The 8209-nt window shown below is 40.3% G+C and overlaps 1 protein-coding gene across 1 annotated transcript in view; it reads right to left on the bottom strand.

Annotated features, from left to right (window-relative positions):
• Positions 1-6741: 6741 nt before the first annotated feature.
• DDX18 (DEAD-box helicase 18) overlaps positions 6742-8209 on the bottom strand; it is a 33712-nt gene continuing 32244 nt past the window's right edge. The window contains exon 14 of the mRNA XM_053698011.1: positions 6742-8209. This exon is cut by the window's right edge and continues 789 nt beyond it. The gene's annotated coding sequence lies outside the window, so the exon portion shown is untranslated.

Genomic DNA, 8209 nt, shown 5'->3' with positions numbered 1-8209 from the left:
GAAGTTGCTTTTTGACCTCTCCTTTTACCAGAATAGACGACAAACAGAGAAGATGTTTGTCTGAACTCTTTTGTAGCTTCTAAGTAGAATTTTAGAGCACGGACTACATCTAAATTGTGTAGCAAACGTTCCTTCTTTGAAACTGGATTCGGACACAAAGAAGGTACAACTATCTCCTGGTTAATATTTTTGTTGGAAACAACCTTTGGAAGAAAACCAGGCTTAGTACGCAAAACAACCTTATCTGAATGGAACACCAGATAGGGCGGCGTACACTGCAGAGCAGATAACTCAGAAACTCTTCTAGCAGAAGAAATAGCAACCAAAAACAAAACTTTCCAAGATAACTTAATATCTATGGAATGTAAAGGTTCAAACGGAACCCCTTGAAGAACTGAAAGAACTAGATTTAAACTCCAGGGAGGAGTCAAAGGTCTGTAAACAGGCTTGATCCTAACCAGAGCCTGAACAAATGCTTGAACATCTGGCACAGCTGCCAGTCGTTTGTGTAGTAAGACAGATAAAGCAGAAATCTGTCCCTTTAGAGAACTCGCAGATAATCCTTTATCCAAACCTTCTTGTAGAAAGGAAAGGATCTTAGGAATTTTTATCTTATTCCATGGGAATCCCTTGGATTCACACCAGCAGATATATCTTTTCCATATTGTATGGTAAATTTTTCTAGTTACCGGTTTTCTGGCTTGAACCAGAGTATCTATCACAGAATCTGAAAACCCACGCTTTGATAGAATCAAGCGTTCAATCTCCAAGCCGTCAGCTGGAGGGAGACCAGATTTGGATGTTCGAATGGACCCTGTACAAGAAGGTCCTGTCTCAAAAGGTAGCTTCCATGGTGGAGCCGATGACATTCACCAGGTCTGCATACCAAGTCCTGCGTGGCCACGCAGGAGCTATCAAGATCACCGAGGCCCTCTCCTGCTTGATCCTGGCTACCAGCCTGGGAATGAGAGGAAACGGTGGAAACACATAAGCTAGGTTGAAGGTCCAAGGCGCTACTAGTGCATCCACTAGAGTCGCCTTGGGATCCCTGGATCTGGACCCGTAGCAAGGAACCTTGAAGTTCTGACGAGACGCCATCAGATCCATATCTGGAGTGCCCCATAATTGCGTCAATTGGGCAAAGATCTCCGGGTGGAGTTCCCACTCCCCCGGATGAAATGTCTGACGACTCAAGTAATCCGCTTCCCAGTTTTCCACACCTGGGATGTGGATCGCAGATAGGTGGCAGGAGTGATCCTCCGCCCATTGTATTATTTTGGTCACTTCTTTCATCGCCAGGGAACTCCTTGTTCCCCCCTGATGATTGATATAAGCAACAGTCGTCATGTTGTCTGATTGGAATCTTATGAATCTGGCCTTTGCTAGATGAGGCCAAGCCCTGAGAGCATTGAATATCGCTCTTAGTTCCAGAATGTTTATCGGGAGAAGAGACTCTTCCTGAGACCATAGTCCCTGAGCTTTCAGGGATTCCCAGACCGCGCCCCAGCCCACTATACTGGCATCAGTCGTGACGATGACCCACTCTGGTCTGCGGAAGCTCATTCCCTGGGATAGGTGATCCAGGGTTAGCCACCAACGGAGTGAATCTCTGGTCTTCCGATCTACTTGAATCACTGGAGACAAGTCTGTATAGTCCCCATTCCACTGTTTCAGCATGCACAGTTGTAATGGTCTTAGATGAATTCGCGCAAAAGGAACTATGTCCATTGCTGCAACCATCAACCCTACTACTTCCATGCACTGAGCTATGGAAGGACGTGGAACTGAATGAAGAACTTGACAAGCGCTTAGAAGTTTTGACTTTCTGAGAAAGGCCAGAACGATGTCTGTATGAGCCTTTGCCTTTGAAAGGGACGACGCTTGTATTAGAATGTCGTCCAAGTATGGTACTACTGCAATGCCCCTCGGTCTTAGAACCGCTAGAAGGGACCCGAGTACCTTTGTGAAAATCCTTGGAGCAGTGGCTAACCCGAATGGGAGGGCCACAAACTGGTAATGTTTGTCCAGAAAGGCGAACCTTAGGAACTGATGATGTTCTTTGTGGATAGGAATATGTAGGTACGCATCCTTTAGATCCACGGTAGTCATAAATTGACCTTCCTGGATTGTAGGTAGAATCGTTCGAATGGTTTCCATTTTGAACGATGGTACTCTGAGAAATTTGTTTAGGATTTTTAAATCCAGAATTGGTCTGAAGGTTCCCTCTTTTTTGGGAACTACGAACAGATTTGAGTAAAATCCCATTCCTTGTTCCGCCATTAGAACTGGGTGTATCACTCCCATCTTTAACAGGTCTTCTACACCAGTGTTTCTCAACAGCCGGGCCGCGACATTGCCTCCAGACACTCGCTCTAACAGGCCCGCCTTTACACATCTCCTAAATTTTGGACGGGCCTGTCAGAGTGCCACTGCGCATGTCAGTTTGCGCACTGCGAGCATGTAGCGGCGGGCGCACTGTGACCGGGTAGAAGCGGCTGGCGGCGTGCAGAGCGTGAAGCATCGGCTCACAGGTAAGTAAGCCCACTGACACCAATTACATAATTACGGCCACTGACACCAATGTATATATTTAAGGTGGCCACTGGACACCGATGTGTATTTGTAAACTGTGTGTATAATATATATATATATATATATATATATATATATATATATATATATATATATATATATATATATATATATATAAATCCCACTGACACCAATGAATTATAAAATATTAACCCACTGTAAAATATATATATATATATATATATATATATATATATATATGGATCCCACTGACACCAATGAATTATCATATAATTAACCCACTGTTATATATATATATATATATATATATATATATATATAAATATATATATTATAATTATATGATAATTCAGTGGTGTGGGATCCATATATAATATATATAAATGGTTTATAGTGGGTTAATTTTATAATTCATTGGTGTCAGTGGGTGAGGGAGGAGAGAGAGAGAGAGAAAGAGAGGGGGAAGGAGTGAGAGAAAGAGAGGGGAGGAGAGAGAGGGGAGAAAGAGAGGGGAGGAGAGAGAGAGGGGAGGAGAGAGAGAGAGAGGGGAGGAGAGAAAGAGACTGGGTGTGTGTATATATATATATATATATATATATATATATATATATATATATAGATATATAGATATATAGATATATAGATATATAGATATATTTCTTCCAAACCTACTGCAACCCGCTCCCAATGCTTACCGGGCCCTGGACCGGTCCGGCTAAAACTTACCGGGCCTTGAGGTCACTAAGGTTGAGAACCACTGTTCTACACAATGTAAGAATGCCTGTCTCTTTATTTGGTTTGAGGATAAGTGAGACATGTGAAACCTTCCCCTTGGGGGTAGTTCCTTGAATTCCAGAAGATAACCCTGAGAAACTATTTCTAGCGTCCAGGGATCCTGAACATCTCTTGCCCAAGCCTGAGCAAAGAGAGAGAGTCTGCCCCCCACTAGATCCGGTCCCGGATCGGGGGCTACTCCTTCATGCTGTTTTGTTAGCAGCAGCAGGCTTCTTGGCCTGCTTACCCTTGTTCCAGCCTTGCATCGGTTTCCAGGCTGGTTTGGTCTGTGAAGCATTACCCTCTTGCTTAGAGGATGCAGAATTAGAGGCCGGTCCGTTCCTGAAATTACAAAAGGAACGGAAATTAGACTTATTCTTGGCTTTGAAAGGCCTATCTTGTGGGAGGGCGTGGCCCTTTCCCCCAGTGATGTCAGATAATCTCTTTCAATTCTGGCCCAAAGAGAGTTTTACCCTTGAAGGGGATATTAAGCAATTTTGTCTTGGATGATACATCTGCTGACCAAAACTTTAGCCAAAGCGCTCTGCGTGCCACAATTGCAAACCCTGAATTTTTCGCCGCTAATCTAGCTAATTGCAAAGCGGCATCTAAAATAAAAGAATTAGCCAACTTAAGTGCGTGAACTCTGTCCATAACCTCCTCATATGGAGTCTCTCTACTGAGCGACTTTTCTAGTTCCTCGAACCAGAACCACGCTGCTGTAGTGACAGGAACAATGCACGAAATGGGTTGCAGAAGGTAACCTTGCTGTACAAAAATCTTTTTAAGCAAACCCTCCAATTTTTTTATCCATAGGATCTTTGAATGCACAATTATCCTCGATAGGAATAGTAGTGCGCTTGTTTAGAGTAGAAACTGCCCCCTCGACCTTAGGAACTGTCTGCCATAAGTCCTTTCTGGGGTCGACCATAGGAAATAATTTCTTAAATATAGGAGGGGGGACAAAAGGTATGCCGTGCTTCTCCCACTCCTTATTCACTATGTCCGCCACCCGCTTGGGTATAGGAAAAGCGTCGGGGTGCACCGGAACCTCTAGGAACTTGTCCATCTTGCATAATTTTTCTGGAATGACCAGGTTGTCACAATCATCCAGAGTAGATAACACCTCCTTAAGCAGTGCGCGGAGATGCTCTAATTTAAATTTAAATGTCACAACATCAGGTTCAGCCTGTTGAGAAATTTTTCCTGAATCTGAAATTTCCCCATCTGACAAAACCTCCCTCATGGCCCCTTCAGATAGGTGTGAGGGTATGACAGAGCAATTATCAGCTCCCTCCTGCTCTTCAGTGTTTAAAACAGAGCAATCGCGCTTTCTCTGATATGCAGGCATTTTGGATAAAATATTTGCTATGGAGTTATCCATTACTGCCGTCAATTGTTGCATAGTAATAAGCATTGGCGCGCTAGAAGTACTAGGGGCCTCCTGCGTGGGCAAAACTGGTATAGACACAGAAGGAGATGATATAGAACCATGTCTACTCCCTTCATCTGATGAATCATCTTGGGCAACTTCATTATCTGTGGCAGTACTGTCCTTACTTTGTTTGGACGCTATGGCACAATTATCACACAATTTTGAAGGGGGAGACACATTGACTTTCATACATATAGAACATAGCTTATCTGAAGGTACAGACATGTTAAACAGGCTTAAACTTGTCAATAAAGCACAAAAACCGTTTTAAAACAAAACCGTTACTGTCTCTTTAAATTTTAAACAGAGCACACTTTATTACTGAATATGTGAAAAAGTATGAAGGAATTGTTCAAAATTTACAAAATTTTCACCACAGTGTCTTAAAGCATTCAAAGTATTGCACACCAATTTTCAGAGCTTTAACCCTTAAATTAACGAAACCGGAGCCGCTTACAGTTTTAACCACTCTACAGTCCCAGCTACAGTCTTTGCTGCGACTTTACCAAACCCAGGGGGGAATACGATACCAAATGAAGCCTTCTAGGAACTTTTCCAACTACTTTCAGATCCTCACACATGCATCTGCATGTCTTGCTCTCAAAAGTAACTTATAAACGTTCCCCAAGTTTATAAGTGTGAATTACCAGCATAAACATGTATAAAATGCCCAAATAAAGCAATCGATTTTGCCCATAAAAGTGTCTACCAGTTTTATAGCCCATATTAAGCCCTTTATTCTGTTTGAGACTAAGAAAATGGCTTACCGGTCCCCATGAGGGGAAATGACAGCCTTCCAGCATTACACAGTCTTGTTAGAAATATGGCTAGTCATACCTTAAGCAGAAAAGTCTGCTGTTTCCCCCAACTGAAGTTACTTCATCTCAACAGTCCTATGTGGAAACAGCAAAGGATTTTAGTTACTGTCTGCTAAAATCATCTTCCTCTCACAAACAGAATTCTTCATCTTTTTCTGTTTCAGAGTAAATAGTACATACCAGCACTATTTTAAAATAACAAACTCTTGATAGTAGAATAAAAAACTACAACTAAACACCACATACTCTTAACCATCTCCGTGGAGATGTTGCCTGTGCAACGGCAAAGAGAATGACTGGGGTGGGCGAAGCCTAGGAGGGACTATATGGCCAGCTTTGCTGGGACTCTTTGCCATTTCCTGTTGGGGAAGAGATATTCCCCCACAAGTAAGGATGATGCCGTGGACCGGACACACCAATGTTGGAGAAAGGACCTCACTGGTAATTGGTTTAATATTTTTATACTATTTCAGAAAATTGGCATAAATCAGGTATTCTAGATGATCAGATATTGTCTCAAAGCTTGAAAGTTGTAGAAAGGACTTCCCCATCTGAAACACAAGAGAATCTCATATAAAGTTAATTCATCAAGTATATAACACCCGAAATAAGGTGATAATTAGCATTGTTATAAATGTATTAAATCTGCACCTATACAGTTACTTCTTGTATGGAGCTGTCCAAAGATTAAAAGGTTATAGAAGGAAAACAGGCTATTGGCTGTCAAAGATTTGTCACCAGAAAATAGTTTGATTTGAGCTATATAAATCATTTTTAATGAAGTAAATATGATAATTTTGTTAAAAGGAATTTTATTTATTTTTTTAAAAACGGAAATTCACCACTATACCTGAAGTAATGCAATTAGAAAATTAAATTAACATTACGCCACTTTTTCTGCTGAAAAGAAAATTAGTTTTTTTCTCTCTCAAATGGGGGGGGGTATATTATATCTAGATAATTGATCTTTTTATTAAATTTGAATATACATTAGTGCAAAGGAAAAAATGTAAATACTACCTGTATAACAATTCTGTCACTTCCTAATATAATTGAGGTGAAGAGTACAAATCAATATAAAGAGCTATGTGGATGAAACTTTGTATAACAGCTTAACTTATAACCCCCCCCCCCCAAAAAAAAAATATATACACATAGTCAAACTGTGCAAAGCCTTTTTATTTTGTATATTTATACTTCTATAATTTAAACCTGAAAATGTTAGTTTTTCCACTCCCTTCAAAACAAATGTAATGCATTCCTTGGAATTCAGAACACTGACCATCCCACATGCTACACAGTGACTGCTCGACTGCTATTTATATCTGCCCTTAAAAAGGGACACGAAACCCCAAAAATGTCTTTCATAATTCAAATAGAAAATGTAATTTTAAACACGTTTCCACTTTACTTCTACTACAACTTCTTTGTATCCTTTGTTTAAAAGCAGGTGGTAAGCCTTAGGAGCGTGCATGTATCAGTAGCACTATATGAAAGCAGTTTTACAAGAATGTTATACATTTGCATTAGCACTAGATGGCAGGACTTTTGCCTGCCATGTAGTGATCCAGACGTGCACGCTACCTACCTAGGTATCTCTTCAACAAAAATTAATATGAGAACAAAGCAAATTTGATAATAAAAGTAAATTGGATTTTTTTTTTTTTATAAATGTTATACCCTGTCCGAATCACGGAAGAAAAAGGTTTGGGTTTCATATCGCTAACTATCACAGCAAAGCAGATAAGATAAATAAAAAAAAAACATTACACCAGCTCTTCAAGGTACATGTCCAGACTGCAAACTATGTATATTTTGTACAGAGCTCTTTTGCAATACAGTGATTATTTTCCAAGGTATATTGGGATGGACAGATATTCCAATACAGCACAAAGGAACATACTGTAATGATGTGCAGGGAACTCACAGTAGTATAAGCTACAATAGCACAGATGAGAGAAAAACAGAACAGGGCAACAGGCAAAGAAAATAAGACAACAGTAGTTTAAGAAACCAGAACAAACAGAGAGAGGCGTTAGTAAGAATAAAACAATGATTATTGCGGCTGGGGTCAGGCAGAAGTAATGAAAAATTGTGGCAGGGCATAACGTGAAAGATTGACAGCACCAAGCAAACCCAGAATACACAGACAAATCAAGGGTTCTGGACAACACTTTTTTGAATTTCATATTTCCAATAGCTGCTTTAATCGCCAACATAATTCAAAAAATGACTGAGCAAAGGTGCACACATGTATCCCCCTTCACCATATGAACTCTCATGTTTCATGTTCCGATACATCATCAGTGAAGGAGAAAGTATTCTGGGTGTGTGCTCAATATCTATAAACTTTAATTGGCAAGCAGTACATACAACATGTCTCATAGTTGGCTTTAGTGGTTTAGCTTTGTTAAAAATAAAAAGTGACTAAAGGACATCTTTAATAATACTGTTGGTTGCTCTATGTAAGGTGGGAAATCTTATGAGTACTAACATCTACAGGGTGTATAGATAAGCATGATCATTAAGGTAAATACCTTGTACACAAGTCTCTACTAAACTGCAAGGATAAAGTAGATCTGATTAAACCGTTTGTAAAAGACCAGTCCTGTCATTCAGCAAAATACAA

The sequence above is a fragment of the Bombina bombina genome, chromosome 1 (genome assembly GCF_027579735.1).
Source record: "Bombina bombina isolate aBomBom1 chromosome 1, aBomBom1.pri, whole genome shotgun sequence".
Taxonomy (NCBI): Eukaryota; Metazoa; Chordata; class Amphibia; order Anura; family Bombinatoridae; genus Bombina; species Bombina bombina.
This window is presented reverse-complemented; position numbering and strand designations above follow the sequence as displayed.